This window comes from Balaenoptera acutorostrata, chromosome 12 (genome assembly GCF_949987535.1).
Source record: "Balaenoptera acutorostrata chromosome 12, mBalAcu1.1, whole genome shotgun sequence".
NCBI lineage: Eukaryota > Metazoa > Chordata > Mammalia > Artiodactyla > Balaenopteridae > Balaenoptera > Balaenoptera acutorostrata.
This window is the reverse complement of record NC_080075.1, coordinates 31,141,256-31,167,056: the sequence shown is the minus strand read 5'-3', so window position 1 is coordinate 31,167,056 and position 25,801 is coordinate 31,141,256. Positions and strand designations below refer to the sequence as shown.

The 25,801-nt window shown below is 37.7% G+C and overlaps 1 protein-coding gene and 1 pseudogene across 3 annotated transcripts in view; one reads left to right on the top strand and one right to left on the bottom strand.

Moving 5' to 3' along the window:
• The window catches only part of EXOC6B (exocyst complex component 6B), a 731,430-nt gene that overhangs the window by 646,559 nt on the left and 59,070 nt on the right, over positions 1-25,801 (bottom strand). Inside the window, exon 1 of one of the 3 annotated variants that reach the window (XM_057558141.1) lies at positions 18,148-18,168. The exons of the other annotated variants lie outside the window; for them this stretch is intronic. The gene's annotated coding sequence lies outside the window, so the exon portion shown is untranslated. Of the gene's footprint in view, positions 1-18,147; positions 18,169-25,801 lie in introns of those variants that run through there. 3 annotated transcript variants of the gene reach the window in all.
• On the top strand, positions 20,115-21,429 carry LOC103007653 (general transcription factor IIE subunit 1-like; annotated as a pseudogene).

Below are 25,801 nucleotides of genomic sequence, written 5' to 3'. Positions count from 1 at the left end.
CTTTAGCATCAGCCTAGCTCTGAATTTCTGCAATTCACTTCCACTTTCAAGTCCAGTCAGCAATAATGTAAAGATCATACATTTTTCAGAACAGTGTAGAGAGGTAGTTCAAAACAAGTTAATGAATTCTCTACATCCTTATCACTAGGCCCCACCTGTTTCTCCTATTTGAGGGCCTTTATGATTCTAATATTCTCTTCAATTATAATAATGTTGAATAACATGAAAGATTTATAGTGCATCTCCTGAATATCTTGAGAATTTTAAAAGTTAGAATAAAATGTAAAACCCACATATCTAAAACAGGAGTTTTGGACTATATTTAATTAACCTGTGTTCCATGAGTATGCATCTGGAAAACCACAATTTCCAGATTTTATGTGGATTTTGTGTGTAAAAGCAGAAGCACATATGTGTAATTTTTAAGGGACACATCACAGTTTTCATCTGGTTATCAAAGGGTTAAAAACCACTGATTTAAAGGTTTTGTTTCAAACTGCCTAACAGGAAAAGGCAATTATAATTATAGATCAGTACCTAACAGTTCAACTCACATCAGCATTTCACGTGTATCTCAGACTTAGTGCTAATCAGCTATCAGATATAAAATGCTAAAAACAAAAATAAACAAGTCTTAAATTCTGGAAAAGTCAGAGATCTGAAATTAACCTAATATTGGTAATCAACATTGCACGTGAACAGAGTGTCTCCCTCCCCCACAATAAATGGATTAAACTGGAGAAAGACTGCCATCTAGTGATGGCCCATTTCTAACATGCTTTGAAACTTAAATTTGATGTGACCAAGCAAAGAGGGGCTGCTTAAAAATCTAAAACCTATATTCTATAATACTTGCTTGCCAAAGTCTTATAACTTGTTATTAAATTATATTTTATATAAAGTACTCTAATGTTTAAACGTCCGTTTCTAATAGAAAGCAGGATCTTGAAAACATAGGCTTTTGACATGTGTGCCATAGGTGTGTCGCAGTTAAACAAGACTACAAAGTAAACTGCACCACTGGTTTAATTACTTGTGATAATCCAAAGAACATTCTGGTACCTAGTGAAAGGTAAACAGGAAGATATGTTTGGAAACTAGCAACTTTTTTTTTTTTTACATTCTTTTATTTATTTATTTATTTATTTATTTATTTATTTATTTATGACTGTGTTGAGTCTTCGTTTCTGTGCGAGGGCTTTCTCTAGTTGCGGCAAGTGGGGACCACTCTTCATCGCGGTGCGCGGGCCTCTCACCATCGCGGCCTCTCTTGTTGTGGAGCACAGGCTCCAGACGCGCAGGCTCAGTAATTGTGGCTCACGGGCCCAGTTGCTCCGTGGCATGTGGGATCCTCCCAGACCAGGGCTCGAACCCGTGTCCCCTGCATTGGCAGGCAGATTCTCAACCACTGCGCCACCAGGGAAGCCCCCATGGAAACTAGCAACTTTTAATAGCCTACATTTTTACTCAACTACATAAATGCTGCCTTGTGGAGTCTCATTTCCAAAAAATTCCAAATAAACCACAGGTTTTTGTAAAAAGTAAAATGTTTTACCCTAGTGTCCATATCTGACACATACTTCTGAACATTCCACCTAGATTAAGAGAGAGATTTTAATTTATAAAACACTGCAGGAATTCTATTCAACAAAAATATTTATGATTCCCAAGTACTGAATCATTACAGGATTATATCACTTGCAAGAACTTACATCAGCTCCAATCTGTCAAAAGAGAAAATAAATAAATAATGTAATGAGCATGTGTTATCTCATTTAAATCCTAGGCATCTTATAAATTAGACATTATTCCCATTTTATAACTGAGGAACCTAAAACCCAAGAAGATGAAGTAACTTGCCAAATCCACACAGCTAGAAAGTGTTCTCTGTAGTACATCAGTCTGTCTCCTTTTAGAGCAAAGGAAAGTAAGAAAGTCACATGGACCTCTAAAACGTTAGAGTTGAAAGAGGTCTCGGGGATGGAATACAAAGCTTTTATTGTACAATGGAGGAAACTGAAGCCAAGAAAAGTTAAATGCCTTAATCAAAATTATATTGCTTGTTACTGATACACCTGGGCCTGACTCCCAAAGAAAACAGGAAAAACTAATGCAATGTGAAGCCTGACACAAAGCTAAGTGGTTTTTAAAAAGACACACACACACACACACACACTTCTACTTTATGATGAGTTAGCTGCCTATTAGTTGTGCCTACACAACAGCTATTCCATTTTTCCTGCTGGAAGAGTTCCAATTTGTTCTGGTATTTCACCTTTCCATCCTACCGCAAGGGGTAAATACTAATTTAGACCAATCATGGTAATTCCATTCCCCTTGTCAGTGACCAGTTAACAGATGACACAACTCACTGATGGAAGTAAATGGAAGTTTGGAAGTGAGGATCCAAGGAAAGGTTTCTTTCCTGAAGGATGCAGGAAAAGAAACTGCTTTTCCTACTTTGGACATTGTCCTGTACAATGCTTAGGGATGCAGCAACCATCCTGAGAAGAGAGGAGATATTGCCAATAATTTGAGGATTGCAAAGGGGAAAGATGGAAAACAACTGGGTCCTTGATGATGAACCAATCCTGAAACAGTCCTATCTCCAGCCTACACGTTACGTGCATTAATAAATTTCCTATTTTAAGGGAAACTTCCTATTTCCACTTTGTCTCAATAGTCTGCTACTTTCAAAGGAAAGTATCCTAAATGCACAACACTGTTCATTCTTCAAAGGTAGCAGGCAAATCAAAGAAACAACCAGCAGCCAGTCAAAGTCTAAACATGGCTAAGGAATCCTGTTTCCAGGACCTAGACTGCTCTTCCTGGTTTTCTTCTTAGTTAAGAGTTAACTCCCAATTCACTCTTCAAATCTCAGCTTGCGGGGCTCCCCTGGTGGCGCAGTGGTTGAGAATCTGCCTGCCAATGCAGGGGACACGGGTTCGAGCCCTGGTCTGGGAAGATCCCACATGCCGCGGAGCAAATGAGCCCGTGAGCCACAGCTACTGAGCCTGCGCGTCTGGAGCCTGTGCTCCGCAACAAGGGGCCGCGACAGTGAGAGGCCCGCGCACCGCGATGAAGAGTGGCCCCCACTTGCTGCAACTAGAGAAAGTCCTTGTACAGAAACGAAGACCCGGGCTTCCCTGGTGGCACAGTGGTTGAGAATCTGCCTGCTGATGCAGGGGACACGGGTTCGAGCCCTGGTCTGGGAAGATCCCACATGCCACGGAGCAGCTGGGCCCGTGAGCCACAATTGCTGAGCCTGCGCGTCTGGAGCCTGTGCCCCGCGACGGGAGGGGCCGCGATAGAGAAAGGCCCGCGCACCGCGATGAAGAGCGGTCCCCGCACCGCGATGAAGAGTGGCCCCCGCTTGCCGCAACTGGAGAAAGCCCTCGCACGAACCGAAGACCCAACACAGCCAAAAAAATAAATAAATAAATAAATAAATAAGAAAATCCTTTTAAAAAAAAAAGAAACGAAGACCCAACACACCCAAAAATAAATAAATAATTAATTAAAAAAAAAAAAATCTCAGCTTGCACCTTACTTTTTCTGGAAACCTTCTCTAATCACATAGACTCTGTTATGTGTTCCTCCTTTGTTATTAATGCCATCACAGAATCTATTTAACTATATTCTGATTACCCATTCACTTGTCAGTTTCCCCATACCAAAATGTTAATCTTCTGTGTGTTGAGACTCTGTCTTACCCATTTTATCTCCAGCTCATAGCACAGAGCCTGGCACAGAGGAGATCCTCCATGTATGCTAAAGATAGAGAAAGAGAAGGAAGGGTAGGAAACTAACATGTGGGTTTCTGACTGCCTCAAAGATGGATGCAAAAGAGTATCATATCAAACAAAGTTTATCTGTTGAGATGTTTTCAGAACCAAGGAGAACTTCAAGACACAAAAGACTGAACGTTTTGCTTTTGTTTTTGATTAGTCCAAGAAAACATTCCAGAATTTTTGTTCTTTTCTTTTTCATATATATGTTTTTTAACTTCTGTCATGGTTTTAGTCCTAAAACATTTTCTTCTTATTAAGCTCCATGAAAGCATCATTAGTATTGCTGTTTATTCCAAAAGTTAAAAATAAAGTGGAAAAACAGATTTGAGCAGGATGTTGAAAGAGAAACTGCAGGAGGTCAAGAGGATTTTAAAGTCCCTTTCCTTCCTTACTTCAGTTTGTCTATCAGTTTAATTCAGACCTTACTATGGTAATTTGGATGCTCTGAGTGCAAAACGTGAAAGTAGATCACTGTATATCACCATCCATGACAGGGGAAGCATATGCTAATTGATGAAGTCTAAGCTGAAGACTACACCCAAATGTTTTTGGACTGCCACAGGAGACCAAATGCATTCAAATCCTTTTCCCACCTTTGCAAATACCAAGGTAGCCAACTGGCTTCACTAAGATAGCCCACGCAACCGAAAGAAGTTGTGATGGAACTCTCCCTCAAGGCAGGAAGGGAACCCCACACTTCCATTGTGGCTATTTTCAAAGGGATAAAAACAGGATAGAGAAGTTTCAAACGGCACCTAGCCGAAGAGCCTACTAAAAACCACGTACTGGTTAAATAGCACAGGAAAGTGGAGAAGGGGACCTTGTCACAAAACATCAGTCAAATCAACAACAGACTATTAGGAAATAAACTAATGAAAGCAAGAAAACTCCAAATTAAGGAGACAGAGACTGCTCTAACTACTACCATGATAATGTCACACTGTTAGAACAATTAATCAGCATAAGCAACTGAAGACACAGAAGCACTACAGGATATGATAGTGGCTTCATCTTGGCCTCTGTATCAATTTGCATTAAGTGCAATAAGATTTATTTCATTGCAGCTTTCAGTGGTGGTCATAAAATCTGACAGCTAAAAGTTGGGTTTCAGATGCTGCTGCCAAATAAAAGAAGTACTCCATCTACAGCCTGGTGATACTGATTGAATCTAATACAGTTGGTATATAGAGGGTTATAATTAACATTGGTAGATTAGCTCCAGTTTCACTGCATGGAATTCAAAGTGTCAAGTTTAACACTTAAACATGTAAAGTTAGAACAAAATGAAACTACTGATTCACTTACTATCTACCACCATCATAATGTGTCTGAATCTAGTGTATGTTAGTAGAACTCTTCAAGATCCTTTACAAAAGATTTAAGTATTTAATTTAAATAATTACTCTGAAGAGCTATGAAAATATTTTAAAAGACTGCCTATTAATTGAAGAAATGCTTCAGATTCTCCACACTTAAAATTATCATTATGGTTCCAATGACAGGGATCATAAAGGTATTCATACAGAAAAACAAACCAATGGGGTCAGGTATTAATGAAACACTTAATAGTCCTGGTCTCCTTATGCATGTAGATTTAATGTGGGCCTAACAAAATTAGACCAGCCAAGATTCCCAGAATCACTAAATCAAACTATAATAAATGTGATGTCATTTGTAAATGTGTATGTTGTATATAGTATGTATGTACCTACATAAGTACACATTATATACACATATATGTATGTTATATAGTGTGTATGCTATATGTATGTGTCTGTAATACACACACACATGCACGAAACAAACACACACGTACATACTTTTCTGATTTTCTGAGAAAGAACCAGACTTGCCAACATCACATTCAATTCCTGGTCTAATTTCACACCCCATGGCCAAAAATGATAACAATTTGAGACTCTTTAAGTCTATAAGCAATGAAGACCCTGAAAGGAGGATGGATAAAAGGTATCAGAATAGTTTCCATCCTAAAAAATGATGGAGAACTAAGTAGGCAAAACAGAATAAAGTTCCATGAACAATATGTAAGGCTGGATATACCATGAAAAACCTTTCTACTACTAAACTTCTAAAACTGCTGCATTAAGTTTCTAAATCTTTTTTAGTGCGTGTCTAAGCAAAAAAGAAAATAAGGAAAATTTCCAGAGGCTAAAACAAAACTGGAACAGGAATCCAGATTCTACCAATCCCTTATAACTAATGCTTCTACTTTATAGCTATATAGAGAACAAGATACAAAACCTAGGGCCCACAAGAGACTGGGAGTCCAATGAGAGGCCTCCAAGTGAATAAAGCCAAGACACCCAAGGGCTACACCCTTAGTGAAAGATGTAGAAAAATTCTTCCCCATAAAAGGAGGCTGAAAGGAAACTTATTTGTTTTGGGTGGGGAAGCAGGGAGACGGACTCCTGGGATAATTTGAAGCCACAACTGGCCTTCTCACCCAAAGGGAGGGCCCATGTTCATACTTAATATTACCTGTGTGGTCTGAGATATCTCAAATTGAGAATTTATTTTAAAAGTCTGGTTGTTAGTGCCCCCAGAAAACTGACTGAAAAAAAGGAAAAGCTTCTCTAGAGGAATACATCTTAACAATAGTTCTAATTATTTTCACAAATAATAACATTCCTTTGAGCTGAACTCAAGTATCAAAAACCATGAAACACACAAGGAAACAAAGCATATAAACAAGAATCAACAAAAACAACAGAATCAGACTTGCTTGAAAATAAATATGTATAAATTAAAAATAAATGTGTAATATGTTTAAAGAAACATGAGGGAATTACCAAAACAAAAACAGACACACTGGAAAAGATAGAACTTTCTGAATAAAAACTATAATTACTGATATTTAAAAATTTAATAAATGGGAAGGGACAATATTTAACTAGGAAGTATGCGTAAAACTTATACAAAATGCAGCACAGAGACAAAAGATGTAAAATGTCTTAGTCTGTCAGGCTGCCATAACAAAATACCACAGATTGGGTAACACAAACAACAAAAATTTCTCTCTCACAGTTCTGGAGCTGGAAGTCTGAGATCAGGGTGCCAGCCAGCATGGTCAGGTGAGGGCCCTCTTCTGGGCAGCCAACTTTTATCCTCACAGGGCAGAAAGGGCAAGCAAACTCTCTGGAGCCTCTTTATAATGGCCCAGAAAACTAATCCTGTCCATGAAGCCTCCACTCTCTTGACATAATCACCCCCAAAGGTCCCACCTCTTAATCCTCTTAATACCGTCACCTTGGGGGTTAGGATGTCAACCTATGAATATTGATGGGACACAAAACATTCAACCTATAGCAGGAAACATTAAAGAAAGGTTAAGAACATGGAGAATAGGATGGGTTTAATGGGAGCTCTAGTAAAAAATAACAAACAGCTTCCCTGGTGGCGCAGTGGTTAAGAATCTGCCTGCCATCTGCCTGCCAATGCAGGGAGTACGGGTTCAATCCCTGGTACAGGAAGATCCCACATGCCTCGAAGCAACAAAGCCCTTGCGCCACAACTAGTAAGCCTGCACTCTAGAGCCCGCGAGCCACAACTACTGAAGTCCGCGCACCTAGAGCCCATGCTCCACAACAAGGAGAAGCCACCGCAATGAGAAGCCCGAGCACCACAACGAAGAGTAGCCCCGCTCGCCGCAACTAGAGAAAGCCCGCATGCAGCAATGAAGACCCAATACAGCCAAAAATACAATAAATAAATAAATTTATTAAAACAAACAAGCAAACAAACACGTAATATTCGGAGAAAGAGCTGAGGATTTCCCAGAATTGATAAAAGATGCAGGAAGTTGTTATCCTCAAAATAAAACGACAAACCTATAAGCCTCACCAAAAGAAGTCCCCCAAGAGAGGAAAAGCACTCTTCTCTATTCAGCTCTATCTACCAACATTGAGAACTGGCTGCCATTCTCTTTATGACTCAACTACAGTCGTGTGTAGAACCTTACACTGATGGAGCTAATTACACAAATACATGAACCGTTAGCAGCATCCAAACATTTGGTGTGTCTTTTACCAACTCATTCTTCCACGACTAGAACATTTATTCCAAACTACTGCCATTCTCTTTAAAAGTCCAACCTTGATCCAGCAACTTACTTTTGCCACCTAATTTCGTAAAGAAAATACAAGCTTATTAGGCATGAATCTTAATTTCCTGCATTCCAATATACAAGTCTATCTATATCTCTATCTACCCTTACATTTGTGCATTCCTATCTCAATAAAACAGACATCCTACCTTACTTATAAGACTAATCCTATGATCTAAAAATCTCCTTTCTCCTGTACCCCATCAATACTTTTTTAAATGTCTGTACTTTTCATGTTTCAGCTCTACTGACTTCTTTTTCTTAACAAAACATGTCCCCTCTTAACAAAATAACTTGGCGCTTTTTTGTGTTTTTTAAATGAAGTACTATTAAATTAAAATCTCTCTTCCAATAATTTTAATCTGGTATCCTTTCTCTTTCCCTCTTTCTCCTTTCACAGTTAAGATTCTTAAAAGAGCAGTCTATACTCACTGCCTCCATTCCCTCAAATTGGATTTGCTCTTCGATCCAGCGTAGCCTGTTTCTTACCCACATCCCCCCAGTGAACCTATTCTTGCTAAGGTCAATAAAAGCCTACTAATTGTCAAATCAAATATTCATTCTTCTGTTCATCATTTACTTGACTCCTCTTTTGTATGTGCCATCGCTAACCACCTCCTCCTTCTTAAATATCTACTCCCAGGGTTTCTATTACATTCCCCTTCTCAGTCTCCAATAATTCTTCGTCCTTCTGGCCCTCAATACCTGCTTGGACTTCATCTCTTCTCATTCTTCATACTCCCTCAGAGATATCCCCAATACTTCAGCTTTCACTGTTAATTAAACATCTTTGGTTCCCAAATCAATAACAAAGCATATCCTTCAAATCCTATAAACCTGAATATTCAACCACCATTCATCCTCAAACACATCTCAAACAGTGCATGTCAAAGGTTAAAATCATTAACTTTTCTACCCAAACCTGCACATCCCTCCTATATTTACCATCTCAATTGAAACAACCAGAGCCACCCAGTTACCGACACTAGAAATACATAAGTTAACTTTGACGCCTCACTCCACCTCACACCTCCCTCCAACTAATCAATCACTAAGGCCTCCCTATCTAATTCCATAATAGCTTTTCTATGCTTTTCTTCCTCTCTATCCTCCTCTGCTACTGCCTTGCCCTGCGTCATTATCTCTCCTCCAAGCAATTGTTTTCACCTCCCTCTCCTTATTTCCCTAAAAATCCATGTTCGATACTTCTCTCACAGTAATCTTCTTTAAATGAAATATGATCATGAAACACACACACACCACACACACACACAAACACACGCACACCACAATTTAGGGTTAAGTCCTGCCTCAGGATCAAGTCCAAAGTCCCTAGCATAGTATGTAAGGCCCCTCCATGTACAGATTTATCTCTGAATACTCCCCACACTCACTCTACAACTCTACTTGAAGTTCCTTGAGTGTGCTATGTAGTCCCTCTACCTACAATCTCCTTACTATCACTTTATCTGGGAAACTCCTCTTCATCCTTCAAGATTCAGCTCATAATACATCCCTACTACTAAAACTACTAACACTCCCTTCCTACTACTACCATACCCTGATATAGAAACTCCCCTCCTTACAAACTAGGCAGAACCTAAGAAACTGTTCATAAAACCAGCAAGAATTTAAGCTTGCACTCTCTGGAGACATTTACACCAAATAGGATTGTGAGTCCATTCTTTGAATATTCATACTGAAGGTTACTTTTCTCCTACTTACTGATATGCTGATATTAGGCATCTTTTCCCAAAAGAAGCCAACTTCAACTACATTAAAAACCTGTTACATCAAAAAATCTACAAACAATAAATGCTGGAGAGGGTGTGGAGAAAAGGGAACCCTCTTGCACTGTTGGTGGGAATGTAAATTGATACAGCCACTATAGAGAACAGCATGGAAGTTCCTTAAAAAACTAAAAATAGAACTACCATATGACCCAGCAATCCCACTACTGGGCATATACCCTGAGAAAACCATAATTCAAAAAGAGTCATGTACCAAAATGTTCATTGCAGCTCTATTTACAATAGACAGGACATGGAAGCAACCTACATGTCCATCGACAGAAGAATGGATAAAGAAGATGTGGCACATATATACAATGGAATATTACTCAGCCATAAAAAGAAACGAAATTGAGTTATTTGTAGTGAGGTGGATGGACCCAGAGTCTGTCATACAGAGTGAAGTAAGTCAGAAAGAGAAAAACAAATACCGTATGCTAACACATATATATGGAATCTAAGAGAAAAAAAAATGGTCATGAAGAACCTAGGGGCAAGACGGGAATAAAGACACAGACCTACTAGAGAATGGACTTGAGGACACGGGGAGGGGGAAGGGTAAGCTGGGACAAAGTGAGAGAGTGGCATGGACATATATACACTACCAAACATAAAATAGATAGCTAGTGGGAAGCAGCCACATAGCACAGGGAGATCAGCTCGGTGCTTTGTGAACACCTAGAGGGGTGGGATAGGGAGGGTGGGAGGGAGGGAGATGCAAGCGGGAAGAGATATGGGAACATAAGTATATGTATAACTGATTCACTTTGTTATAAAGCAGAAACTAACACACCATTGTAAAGCAATTATACTCCAATAAAGATGTTAAAAAAAAAAAACCTGGGCTTCCCTGGTGGCGCAGTGGTTGAGAATCTGCCTGCTAATGCAGGGGACACGGGTTCGAGCCCTGGTCTGGGAAGATCCCACATGCCACGGAGCAGCTGGGCCCGTGAGCCACAATTGCTGAGCCTGCGCGTCTGGAGCCTGTGCCCCGCGACGGGAGGGGCCGCGATAGAGAAAGGCCCGCGCACCGCGATGAAGAGCGGTCCCCGCACCGCGATGAAGAGTGGCCCCCGCTTGCCGCAACTGGAGAAAGCCCTCGCACGAACCGAAGACCCAACACAGCCAAAAATAAATAAATAAATAAATAAATAAATAAGAAAATCCTTAAAAAAAAAAAAAAAAAAAAAGAAGAGAGAGAACTTTAAAAAAAAAAAAAAAAAACCTGTTACAGCATGTAATAGCCTATTTTTAAGAAATATATTTAAAATTCTATTTTAAAAAAATGAAGAAACAAATTCTGTTAAAACACCTAGACCTATCCTTGATAAGAAGTCATATAAGATACGTGGTACCCCTTTACAGTCACAGTATCCTCATTTACCACCTGGCTCTCATTTTGACACTGCAAATCTGAACCATCCTTGAACCTATGAAACCATGTGTGATTTGAGGTAAATTTCACCAGAAGTACTATCATCCTGTTTTGCCCTTAAGTTCTTGAACAAATGCATAATAATATCCTAGAAATTAATGGGCACCACCACTAATGACATTCACTGATGGAAAGCTGAATTGGTACTTTTGTTTTGAAATGTTTATTTGTTCATATTTTTGAAAGGGTACTACACTGAGCACTCTACACAGTAATGATTTATTTACATGTCTATATTCCCTACAGGACCATGAGTTCCTTGAGGGTTTACACCTGGAACAATGCCCACCTCCCACAGAGAAGACATTATAAAGTGACAAAGGGCCTAAAGCAGTGCCCAAAAATGTTTCAACATTTAGACTTTCTCCAAAGACAAGCACTAGAGTTAATAATAAACATTCTTGCTTCAAAAGTAAATTCAAGTTCTAGCAGTGCAAATAATTTGTACTTCAGCTAAAATGCTAAATAGAAAAGGAAGGAATTAGAGGAAGAAGGAACTTAGAAGGTTCAAGGAAATCTACTGTAGAAGTGTCTGGGAATAATTTATTTCCCTAGCTCTCCTCAAACCTTCTCTGGAAGCTAGGAAAAGGAAGATGATTAAATTGCAACAAGACCTGGCTCTGAAGGGAACTGGTATTTCTGGCCCTTGTTGCCAATAGAAGGGGAAGGGTGACAGCAGTCCCTAAGGGCTTTTAGAAAAAAATTGCTTCCAGGTGGAAAGTTTTTATGGTACTCTGCAGCCTGGAGCCATTTTTTGCTTTCCTTCTTAACTACTGATGATTAAACCATGGACAATCAGACTGCAACAATGGAAACAGCTCCCAAACATCATGGTTATATGCTCCAAATTACCAAGCTAACTCTCAAAGGAGAGAAAAAAATTTGTTGGCAAAGTCTGTCATTTTTAAGGGGGAGGGCAGTGTGGAGTCTGTTAAAGATTTGTATTTGGTAGAACATAAAAGTAGTCAAGAATTCTGTACCATAATGATAAACATTAGTCTCATACCCAGACTAGACACCATAATGTACAGTCACGGAGAGCTGAACAAAGGGCAATGTTAAATGTCCTGCTATTTAGCAACTTTTCATTACTCTATTTTGACCTGGATCAAGTGTTCTATTAAATGGTTATCATAGGGGTATGCAGAGAAATCCTACCACACATCATATGGAACAGCTAAGTTGATTTATACCTGATCATGGTTTTGAAAAAACTCTGAGGTGCAAGTCTGAGTTTGTAATGATGGCTCAAGAACATGAGGGGGGAAAGTTACGTATAGTACCAACTCATAAGAAAAGCAAAGAAAATTAGAGGCCAATCATTCAACCACCCAGCAACTCAGTCTAGGAAATCTTACTATACCGATATCACCTGGAACATTAAAGGATAAATCCAGCTCAAAATTATAACAGTAAACATAAGCATTTTAAAAATAATGTACCAAGCCCTCTGCTGAACATTTTACATACACTAACTCACTTATTGCTCAAAAATAATCCTACTGGAGTACTTACCATTATCGTCATTTCACACATGAAGCAACCTTTCTGACATTGCCAGTACACAAAAACATCTACCTTCCCCAGGTTGCTACAGTTATATCAAGGAAAAGATGAAAGAAAAAGGATGAGAGGGAAGAAAAGGAAAACAGGAGAGAGGAAGATGAGCACAAGAGGGAGAAGGCAGAGGAGAAAATCACCAAAATAATACAAATAATACAAATGGCATGTTTGAATAAGGCAATTGTGACTTTCTTCTTTCTACTTTTCTAACTTTTTATTTTCTTAAACATGTATTGCTTTTATAATTGAAAAAAGGAAGTGCATTTTTAAAAGTCTAGAATAGTACCTGGTTCATAGTAGATGCTCAATAAAATACTAATTAAAATTAAAAACCAAACAAGAACAAACACTTCAGAGTAACCTGGGGCCTAGTTTTTAATAATTATTCAAAAACAATTATGTAAAAATATAGAGAAGAATTTCTTCTCACAATCTATCACCTACAAACCCAAGAAGCAATCACCACTGCTCGGAATTTTTTTTTTTTTTTTTTTGGTCACACTGCCGCAGCTTGTGGAATCTAAGTTCCCCAAGCAGGGGTCGAACCCATGCCCCTCTGCAATGGAAGCGTGGAGTCCTAATCAATGGACTGCCAGGGAATTCTGGAATTTTTAAAATTCAGTATCTCTTCTATATTCTAACCTTCTCATTACTGATCATAACTTCAAAATGTATTTAAAACATACATATATTTGATACCCCGAAATTTTTTATTTGAAAACTCACACAGCAGTTTCCTAGAGCCCTTCCATAGCAACTATGAACCTCACCAATTAATGTTCTTTCATGATCCTTCAAATGGGAGGGGAAGAGGGGAGCCTCAATGGTTATTACCATGGAAACTCTGATCTATTACTCGATTTAAGTAACTTGATTTGTGAATTGGAAAAGTAAGCCATTTTCTGTTGTTTCCTATACCACTAACATGATATGCAAAGAACTCCCTACCAATATCATAAAGCTATTTACAAAAAACCCTTCATGTTTTAGACGAAAATAAATGAGGACCCACCCCTCCTCTCACACCATGTTTCCATTAGGAATCAATACTGTGCCTTTTTTTCACAGAAGCATTTGCTTAAGGACAGTATACACTAGGCCATTTTAAAGATCTCTCTTTAATATGGAAATACAGAAATGTACAGAAAAAAGGAACCTCAGAAATGACTGGCCTTAATTCGCAGATACAAGTTCAATTTTTTTTAAACATCTCTATCACATACTTGTCTAGCTCCCACTGAAACATCTCTGGTAAAGGGAAGTTCATTACAAGGCAACCAATCCCATTTCAATAGCTGTTGCAAAGTTCTTATAAAAAATAAAATTTGCCTTCCTATAATTTTCACCATTTATCTTATTTTTGCCCTCAAAGGACCACCAAAAACGAGTTCTTGGTCCCTCCTTTCCCTTCTCCAGACTCAACAATCCAAATTATTCAACTATTCTACATACAGCCTTTCAACTCAGGCTTTTACCCTCTGGACACATTCTAGTAGTCAACATTCTTAAAATGCAACAAAACAGTCAGTGTAGTACAGTAGTCAAGAGCACAGGCTTCAAAGTCAAACTTCCTGGATTCAAGTCTTGGTTATTAATTTTGTGACCTTGGGAAAGTTATTAAACTTCTCTATACTTTAGTTTCCACGTCTGTAAAATGTAGATAATAATAACAACCATTTCATACAGTTGCTGTGTAAAGATTAAATGGCATAATGTAAGTAAAGCATTCAAAACAGTACATGGCACACAGAAAGTACGCTATAAATATAAGCAATTTTCAGATCAAACATGGTCAAACCAGGAAAATAAGACTCATCTCCTTTAACTTTGTTACTCGGCCTTATTAAAACAGCCTAATGCTTTAGTGTTTCTGGCAGTTATATCATACTGTACATTGAGCTTAAAGTCACATAAAATCTTTTAATTTGTTTTTATAATACATTGCTATACTCATTCAGTTGATATTCTGAATCTACTACTTACTACCTATTACAATTATAATCCTTTTTCCAGTCTTCTGAGATCTTTTGAGACATAATTTTGTCATTAAACCTTCCATGTTCATGTTTTGCTTTGTTAAGTAGGCACATGAATATTTTCACAAAAGAAAACTCAACTATGAGGAAGGGCAGACACCCAAGCAACTCTAGGACCTAAGAAAGGAGAACCCTGGAAAACACCAGCACATGTGAGATTTTCTGGTTCCATTTTAAGGGGGAAGGAAGAACTGTTAATCACATAAGGTCAAGTAGAAAGCTTGAAAAAGTAAATGTTCAATTTCAAAAAAAAAAAAAAAAATCCAGGATACAAAAGAAATCACCAACCCCACTTTCTTTAGCCAAGATTCAGCCCCCCAACTGTGTCCAACTTGGAGAGAACTTGCTATGAGCCAAAGCTTTTAATGTCCCTCCTTTTTGAAGGCACAGTGGAAACAATTCCCTAGAACAAAGGAGTTGTGTCAGCGAGCTCTCTGCTTTTTCAAGTTGGAAGGACAGTTGATTCACACCATGTGTCAGCAAGAAACACCAGTCAGAACCAAGTGAGATAAATTTTAGGCCTCCTGAGCTGTTTAATATTAAACTGTAATAAACCATCTTTACAGCAAATTATTAACAAAATACTTGTTTACCCTCCCGTTTATATGCTTCCTTCCCTTGAAAAGAAATTCTAAGACAATTCATAATTCCAAGGTCACATAGGCACCATCAAGAAATCATTTTCAAATGTCAGCATCCAGAACCAATGATCTGGATCATACTCCCAAAACATTGCCCTGGCATATCACAGTCAGCCTTGCTATACAGTCCTTTGTGTTCCAAGATAGGGCTAGTTTAAATGCTGGTCATTGTCTTTGATTAAGACTTTACTTCTGTCATTAACTCCTTCTGCATGGAGTCATCTTAGTACCCACTATAGTCAATAAATTTACTTTATACCTAGACCAAGAAATAAAATATATGTTCAACTACATAAATGACACTAAAATGATCTTATTTTTAATACTTTGAAAGATAAAAAAAGATCTGAAACAACCTTGATCTATATGGACTTACATGGAAAAATGGTTCTAAAACAATCAAAATAAAATTTAACAGAATGAGTGATAGCAAAACTCACACCATAAAAAAAAAGACTGGAGACAGACTAGCTTAACATGTTAAGAGACATTTTTCTGAAAACAGAGGTCACTAAAGCCAAATGATTGGTTCAATACAAGGAATTAAGTAATTTACAATGGGTAACTGGGAAAAGTAAATTGCCTGGCTTTCAGAAATGACCCTATGATTAAAGTTTGTTATATAATTCGTTAGATATCTACCTGAGGCCTAATGCATATTTTCACTACTTATCTATCATCAATTATATATTATCAGTTAATCTGGTCTAGATCATATAACTTCTTTGGAGAATCTGACACCCTACACAGGTCAATTCTCAGTCAACAAAATGACAATCTAATATGGCCCCAAACATCACTGAAGAAACAAATATTGCTTACCAGTAAATTACTTCTCCAGAGGGTTACGTTTAGGTCACTCTCCAAAAGCTATGGAATATCACTATCACACTCCAGTTCTCCAATCTAAGGAGTAACTTGATTGTTTACTTAATGAGGGGAAATGGGAGCAATTTTTTTAAATGTTCATGATACACTAAACCAGAAGAAATAAACTTTTAAGAGGCAAGAGAAATTTGACTACTAAGTAATAAAATAACCAAATAATAAAATAAAATGACCACATCAAGTTAAACAGAAACTGTTTTCTCAGAAACTTAAGAAAACTGGCTATACCAGGTGGTTTGGACATTTTACCATCATAGGCTCACTTAGTAAGCATTTATTGAGAATTTACTAAAATGAAGACAAGAATGTTTCCCTTTGAGGAAGCACATACTATAATAAGAAAGGCACAAGGAAACACAATTGAAGGTAATTATAAATTATAAATCTGTATAGAAATTAATATAATGGTTAAATCTGTACACTTAAATCTGTACACCTAAATCTGTACAGCATTATAAAAACACAATGTTCGCTGTGGAATTGGATTAATCAGAAAAGGCTTCTTGGAGTTGCTGAAAACCAGTAAAAGAAAAAGGAGGAAAAAAAAAAAAACTTAAAAGGATACAGAGGAGGGAAAAAAGAACACAAACAAACAAACAAAATGACTGCAGATTTGTCATCCAAATTATGTAAGCAAGAAGACAATGGAAAGATATCTCCAAAGTGCTGAAGGAAAAATTGTAGACCTAGAATTCTATAGCCAGCAAACATATTCTCCAAAACCTAAGGACAAAGATTTTTTTTTCAGACAAAATCTTAGAGAAGTTGTTACCAGCATGCCTGCACTACGAGAAACATTAAAGTAAGTTCCTTAGGTGAAAAGAAATAAAATCAGGTCAAAATATGGATCTATACAAGGGAATACAGAGCATAGGAAATGATAAAATAAAGATTTTTATCATTTTTTAAATTTATCTAAAAGATAACTGAAAGTTTAAAGCAAAAATAATAGCAATGAATTGTGGAATTCATAACATATGTAGAAGTAAAATACATGCTAACTATAACTCAAAGGTCAATGGGGGGAAATGAAAGTATACTGTTACAAGGATCTTATGTTATACATGAATAGGTATAATATCATTTGAAGGCAAACTGTTGTCTTAATCAGTTCAGGCTGCTATAACAAATTACATAGACTGAGTGGCTTAATAAAAATTTATTTCTCACAGTTCAGCAGGCTGAGAAGTCCAAGATCAAAGCACAGTATATCCAGCGTTTGGTGAGGGCCAGTTTCCTGGTTTACCAGACAGTCATCTTCTCACTGTATCCTCACATTGCAGAGAACAGAGAGAGAGAGAGAGAGAGCAAGCTCTCATGTCTCTTCTTACAAGGGCACAAATCCCTTTCAAGAGGGCTCCACTCTCATGACTTCCTCATGAATTAATTAACTCCCAAAGGCCCCACCTCCTAATATCATCACATTGGCAGGGGGAGTGGGGGGGGGTAAGGTATCAACATATGAATTTTGAAGGGACACAAAACATTCAGGCAATAGCAAATGTAATAAGTTAAAGATGCATATTGTGAACCGTACAGCAACCACTAAAATATATATATAACAAAAAGGTATACTGAATAAGACAATAGTGGGGGAAAATTGAATCCTAAAATATATTCAGTTAATCTAATTTAGTTAAGGAGAGTAAGAAAAGAGAAAAAAAGGGACAAAGAACAGATGGGACAAATGAATAATAAATAGCAAGATAACAGACTTAAACCTAGTCAAATAGGTAATTATATTAATGTAAATGATTTCCTCTTTTCCTGCTTTCTTTCTAACTAATTAAGTATACTTCCGTTTCCCCCTTCCCATCTTTTGAGCTATTGTTGTGATTCCTTTTGTGGTGCCTTGGTGTAGTTTTGTTGCTTGTGTTTACCCTGCTTGAGGATCTTTAAGCTTCTTGGATTTCCATTTTAATATTCCAGAGAAAACCACTTGGAGCTTTTTAAAATGTTTCTGGTTCTTAATTTTGTGGAGGTAAGCCCATATCTGTAAAACATATAATAATATTGCTTTTTTTAAAATCAGTTTAGATATTGTCTTTCTCCTATAATCAGAGCAGATTTACCTCATCATACCATATCATTCCCCCTCCCTCTCCTCTCAACATACTTATACCACTTTTAGTTTTTCTAAAGGTTATTTCTGTAATTTAATATACTATGCTTAATACTGTACTTTTATTTCTTAATAATATACTTATGCTTTTATTTCTTACATCATTATCTATGACTACCTTGACCCCCTAATTGTGCAAAGTGAGGCATTAGCTCTCCCTTACTTTCTCTTCATTTCTTTTCCTCACTTTCTTCCAACTGCTGAAGTGAATTTTACATTGACTGGGTTGGGTTAGTAACATATATATTCTGTTCCAGAATCATACTTGTCTTTTATGGTTTACCAGTATTTTGTCTTTAAAACCAATAAACAACATTTGTATTAGTTCAACTATATAAATATTCTTCACTTTTAAGCCAGGTAGTACACCAAGATTACCATTCCTTTCTTATTGGAATCCCCACCTTTTTCTGGAAAACTCTCTCTTGATGCTCCCATTTCCCCTGCTCCAATCTGAACTGACACCTATCCAGGCTTTCTGCATACCTATTTTTGATGCTCTTTCTTGGTTGACTTACAGAGCTGCTAAGATGATCAGAAATTAAGGGAACAAAATGCTGGAGACCAGGGGAAGAATGAGAAGGGGTGTGCCAACATTCTTTAGTCACTTTTTCCCAAGATATTTGCCAAGTCTGCACACAAGAGGCTAAGTTTCCAGTATAGGAATCAAGCAGAAAAGGTAGAGAAATCAGCTTTTGACAGTTTTGTGGCACTGAAGTGACATAAATTAGAGACAAGAGGTAAAGATCCTAGAGAGGAAAAATGGTAAAAAACACAACACTCTTCTGTTTTTCCCTCAATACATGCACTGAATTCTTAACCTACAGCAGGCAAGAGGCTAAGACGACAAGCAAAAAGCCTCTGAGAAGCAGAACAGAGTTTTAGGTAGTCTTGAGGTATGGAGTAAAGATTAGAATGCAGTGTCCACCTGAGGAAAGGGGCCCTAATCATCACTCCAAGGCTGTTTGGAAAATGTGAAGGACTATAGCAAAAGGCTGTACTGAACCAGAGATAGCCATAGTTCTGTCCCTGACTGGATTCAGATCACTGCCACTCTATCCACCTTACCGAAAAAGACGGGGTTGGGGGTAGTTTAACCTTCTCTTACGGAAGAGAAGGTTACCCAGAACCTCCATGAGTTTTTTATCTCCATGCAGTCCAAAATTACCAAGCATGCCAAGGGAGAGGACCACATAACTGAAAATCAAGATCCACAGATGATCCAGATATTGAAATTATGAAAAAAGGACTTTGAAATGTCTATGATTAATAAGGAAAAAAAAAAGGAAAAAGATGAACAAAATAGAAAGATGCAAAATTCACCAGAGCCTTGAAATCTATGCTATTTAAAAATTGAGAAAATTCAGAAGTGAAAATGTAATTTTTAAAATTAAGAGTTCCATAGATGCTTTATCAGCAAGAGGAGATTAGTGAAGATAAATTAATAGAAAATATCCAGATTAAAGCATAAAGAGGAAAGTAGCACGTGGTTTCTAAAGCTGGCCGCAGGAATAGGGCGTTCTCTTTGTCACACAAGTGGCATGGCTCGTTTAAGCCAGTAGTGGAGGCGCTGAGTGAAGCTGTAGTGGGCGTGTTCAAGGATTCGCTCTGGGTCCCCTAAGGTGTTTCAGGCAAAGGTAACAGGCTGAATGATGTGGCACAGTGCCCTCCCCATGCAGGATGTGCTTTGGCCAGTACATTTAAAGTTGAAGTTTGCTGCTAAAGATGGCAGATCCAGATGTCCTCACCGAGGTTCCTGCAGCATTGAAGCAGTTAGCCAAGTATGTGATCCGGGGATTTTATGGCATTGAGCATGCTTTGGCCTTGGACATCTTGATCTGAAACCTCTGTGTGAAAGAGGAGGACATGCTGGAGCTGCTCAAGTTTGATCAGAAGCAACTTCGATCAGTCTTGAATAATTTAAAGGGAGACAAATTCATCAAGTGCAGAATGAGGGTGGAGACTACTGCAGATGGGAAAACCACTCACCACAACCACTACTTTATCAATTATCGTACTCTTGTTAATGTGGTAAAATATAAATTGGACCACATGCGAAGGAGGACTGAAACTGATGAGAGAGATTTCACCAACTGGGCCTCCTTCAAATGTCCCATCTGCAGTAGTACTTTTACAGATTTAGAAGATAATCAGCTCTTTGATCCCATGACAGGAACTTTCCGCTGTATTTTCTGCCACACAGAGGTAGAAGAAGATGAATCAGCAATGCCCAAAAAAGATGCACACACACTTTTGGCAAGGTTTAATGAACAAACTGAGCCCATTTATGCTTTGCTTTGAGAGACGGAGGATGTGAACCTGGCCTATGAAATACTTGAGCCAGAACCCACAGAAATACCAGCCCTGAAACAGAGCAAGGACCGTGCAGCAACTGCTGCTGCAGCTGCTGGCCTGGCAGGTGGGCACCACCAGGAAGCATGGGCCACCAAGGCCCCTCTTATGAGGACTTATACACTCAGAATGTTGTCATTAACATGGATGACCAAGACGATCTTCTTCGAGTTTCACTGGAGGGAAAATCTGCCAAAGAGAGAACTATTTGGTTAAGAGAGAGCACTCTCCAAGGAGCATATAGTTCTGAAGAGATGAAGGAAGGTGGCTTAGATACAGACTCGTTTCAGGAGCGTAAGGAAGGCCGTGCGGGCCAGATGATAATGAGGAGGTCACGCGAGCACTGCTCATTCATGAGAAGAAGACCCCCTCTGCCACAGCAGGCTCAGTGGGGGCAGCTGCTCCTGTGACCACTGCCAATGGCAGTGACTCTGTGAGTGAGACCAGTGAGTGAGACAATGACTCTCCACCCCGTGCGGCAGCTGTGGCTGCACATCATGGGGAAGAGGATGAGGAGGAGGATGAATTTGAGGAAGGAGCAGACGACCCCACTGTCATGGTGGCTGGCCGTCCATTCTCCTACAGTGAAGTGAGCCAGAAGCCAGAGCTGGTGGCCCAAATGACACCAGATGAAAAGGAAGCGTACATAGCAATGGGACAACGCATGTTTGAGGACCTCTTTGACTGAGCTTTCCCTACCTTTTCCTCCTTTCTCTAATGCTCATTTCAAAAAGAAATTCCCTACCTTTGAAGAAAGTGTTTAATGGCTTTCTGCACCTCTTGATGTAAATCAACTGTTAATCTTGTGCAAAGAGTAATGGGAGAGAAAGTTTGATTTTTATGCCAGAAACTTCCCCACGATGTAGGTTGGCTATAAGCATTCCCTTTCCTATTACTACAGTATTAATATTTTGCTATATTTCTTTAACTAATCTTTTTCCTTTCCCTTTTAAGACACATTTTCTCCCTTCTGAAATGAGTGCGAGAAGTCTAAAGGTAAATTCTTCATGTCTGCCTGTAGAAGCTCACTTTGATAGGTTACAGTAATTCACTGATCACATCCTTATCTATTCTGACCAAGCATTCCAAACAGCTCCTGATATTGCTGCCAACCAAGCAGCTCGGCAACAGGCAAATCACTGATGAAGGAAAAAAAAAAAAATCTTAAAACTTCATATTGCTTCACAGTTTAGGATGGAGTCAATATGTAAGGGGAGGTGGGAGTGTGTGTGGAAGAAGGATGGTTATGCGTAAATCTCATGATTAATACCTAAACCAAAACTGGTGTCTTTAGAACTGACTTGACTGACAGATATTGTTTTGCTTAATGCCTTTTGGTTTGCATGTTGGATAATAGAAAACAGAAAGTGTGTTTGGTAAGCCCGTAGGAAGAAATTAGAGAAGAAACATGGACTTAGGATGAGGAGTCCATGCAAAAGGGTTGAAGAGTGGAGAGTACTGGGAACAGTACCTTTTAACATTGTCTGAGTTTGTGCTGATTTGGAAATCCTTTATATAAAGCTGAGACTGGTCCCCTTCTTTTTCAGTTCTTCCACAATGCTATAAATTGTTTAAAGAGGCCATTCCAGCAGAAATCAGCATATGACAATTGATTACTCCTCTCTCTTTTTTTTTCTCTCAACATTATTGACGGCCTTGTCTCTTTTGATTCTTGTCAGGCATGGTATTTTAGAGTGCATCCAGTATATCGCTGAGCATAATCTCAAGGAAAATACTTTATTTTTGGTTCTGATATGCAGCATGGTATTATTCCTTAAGGCAGAACTTTAAAGAACTTTCATACAAGGGTCTACAACAATTGTATTTTTATAATATTTTCCCTTGCATTGTCATTTTAAGTATTTATCATTTTATAGTACATGTGTAAAGTTAAGATAGATTTTAAACATCTGAGCCTTGTATAAAGTAATGATTCATTTACCTGGGTTATATTATGACTGAATATTGATAATAAATCTATTTTATACTGACTGAAATTTGTTAATCTAGCTCTGTAACACCTTGGAGCATAATTAAAATGAATACTCTTCCCATTTAAAAAAAAAGCATAAAGAGGAAAATAAAAATATATAAAATACAGAAGACTATAAAAAAATATGAAATATATGGGATAGAGTCAAAATGCCTACCCCAGCAGTTCTCAAACTGTTTGGCTTAAGGATATTTTCATACTCTTAAAAAATATGGAGTTCCCCAAGAACTTTTGTACATGTGGTTATATTTATTGACATTTATCACATTAAAAATTAAAGCTGAATAAGAATTTAAACATAAGAATACACACGCATATATTACATTAGCCATTAAAACAATGACTGTCTTCACATATCATATAGCCTCTGGAGTACTCACTATATTCTCCTGCAAGAATGTGAGTAAAAGAAGAAAACAATATCTTAGTGTTACTAGGAAAATAGTTTTAAATTTGTGACTCTGCAGAAAGAGGTCTAGTCTTTCTATAATGGGGGAATAGCAATATTTAAAACATCATAGTCAACTATTTCCCGAAACTAATGAAAGACATCAATCCACAGTTTCAAGCTCTACAAACCCGACAGGATAAATACAAAGAAAACTATACCTAAGCACCTCATAGTAAAACTGCAGAAAACCAAAAACATAGTAAAAAATATTAAAGGAACAACGTTAAGATTAAGAGCTAACTTTTTAACAGGAAATATATGTCAAACAACAATTGAATTATACAGTAAAGTGCTGAAAAAAATAAACTGCCAGCCTAGAATCTAAAACTAGTTTAAAAAAAAAAAGTCCCTTAAAAATTAAGGCAGGCAATGTAAAATGGTACATCCACTACGGAAAACAGTTTGGCAGTTCCTCAAAAAATTAAAAATAATTTACCATATAATCCAGCAATTCTACTTCTGGGTACATACCCAAAAAAAGTGAAATCAGGGACTCAAAGAAATATTTATACATCTATGTTCATAGCAGCATTATTCACAACAGCCAAAAGGAGGAAGCAATTCAAATGTTCATTGAAGGATGAATGGATAAACAAAATGTGGTACACATACAATGGAATATTATTCAGCCTTAAAAAAAGAAGGAAATTCTGACACATGCTACAACATGGATGAACCCTGAAGACGTTATCCTAAGTGAAATAAGCCAGTCACAAAAGGACAAATACTGTATGACTCCACATATATGAAGTACTCAGAAGGGTCAGATTTATAGAGACAGGAAGTAGAATAGTGGCTGCCAGGAGAAGGGAAAGGGGAGAATGAGAAGTTATTGTTTAATGGGCACAGAGTTTCAGTTTGGGAACATTATGAAAATTCTGAAGATGGATGATGGTGATGATTGCACAATAATGTGAATATACTTAATGCCATTAAACTGTACACTTAAAGATGGTTAAAATGGTAAATTTTGTTATGTATGTTTTACCACAATTTCAAAAGAATTAAGGTAAAATAAAGACACTTTTCATACAAACAAGCAAAAAAATAAGAGAATGTGTCAGTATTAGGCTTGCATTCAAAGAAATGCTAAAGAGAGTTCTTCATGCAAAAAGAAAGTAATCTCAGAATAAAGCACAGAAATGTAGGAAACCAAAAAGGGGTTAACATAAATGAACGCTGACTCTACAAAATAATAAATATAATGTCTTGGGGGCACTAAATGACATATAAAATTAAAATTCATGACAGCAATAGATTAACAGATGGGAAAGGGTAAATGAAAACAAAGTGTTATATGGTCCTAGTAGTGTCAAGGAAGTGATAAAAGAATTAATTTATATTATACTTTAATGAGTCAAAGATGCATGTGGTAATCCTTAGAGTAATTCCTATAGATTAGAAAAAGAAGAACCAAAAGACAGCAAAAGAAAAAAAAAGAAGAAGTCAATAATCAGGAAAAGAAAATTCAGCAGCCATCAGACCTTTCTACAATACTGAACACCAGAAGACAATACTCAGGGAAACAAAATATGAGTCAAAAGTTTTAAGTTCAATGAAGCTGTCCTTTGAATGTACAGTCTACAGAGCAGCCATTCTGAATATACAATAACTCAAAAATTATTGTTTATATAAGTCCTTCTGAAGGTAACTGGTAGAGAAAAACTCCAACCAAACTAAATGACAAGAGAAACTTCAACAAAAAAGACTGGAAGTAATAAGGGAACATATTTAACTGTAACTCTAAGACAAAAAGATCAGATTAAGAGTGACAAAATATGGTATATAAAAATAGTATGTGATAACACAACACTGTAAATCAACTATACTCTAATAAAAATTTTTTCAATAGTATGTAAAAATTATACAACTAATAAAAAGAAGAGAGAAAAGATAGAAAGTAGTATAAGCTGGTGATGTTTCATACCTCATAACTGGGAGTCAAAGCTAAGCAAATCGGGCTTCCCTGGTGGCGCAGTGGTTAAGAATCTGCCTGCCAATGCAGGGGACACGGGTTCGAGCCCTGGTCTGGGAAGATCCCACATGCCCTGGAGCAACTAAGCCCGTGAGCCACAACTACTGAGCCTGTGCATCTGGAGCCTGTGCTCTGCAGCGGGAGAGGCCGCGACGGTGAGAGGCCCACGCACCGCAATGAAGAGTGGCCCCCACTCGCCGCAACTGGAGAAAGCCCGCACACAGAAACGCAGACCCAACACAGCCAAAAATAAATTAATTAATTAATTAATTAATTAATTAATTAATTAATTTTTAAAAAGCTAAGCAAATCAGGTACAAGTCTACAATCCCTAATCTAAAACCCTTGGGGTTTAGTTTAGTAACATTAGTAACTCTGCAGCAAATGTAGGAATATTCACACAAGTGGTAAATATAAAGACTATCACTATCTCACATCAACTCACATCAAGTTTTGCTGTCAAATGAATTCAGACAGCTTTTGACAACAAATGGTTCAGAGCCTTTGGAATTTTCAAATTGCAAATGAGAGATTATGAGCTAGCAGAATTCTAAACATTTTAAGACTATACAGTAAAACACTAAGATAATATTATTGACTAATATTTGTGGTCACAGAAAAGAGAGGGAAAGAAAATACAG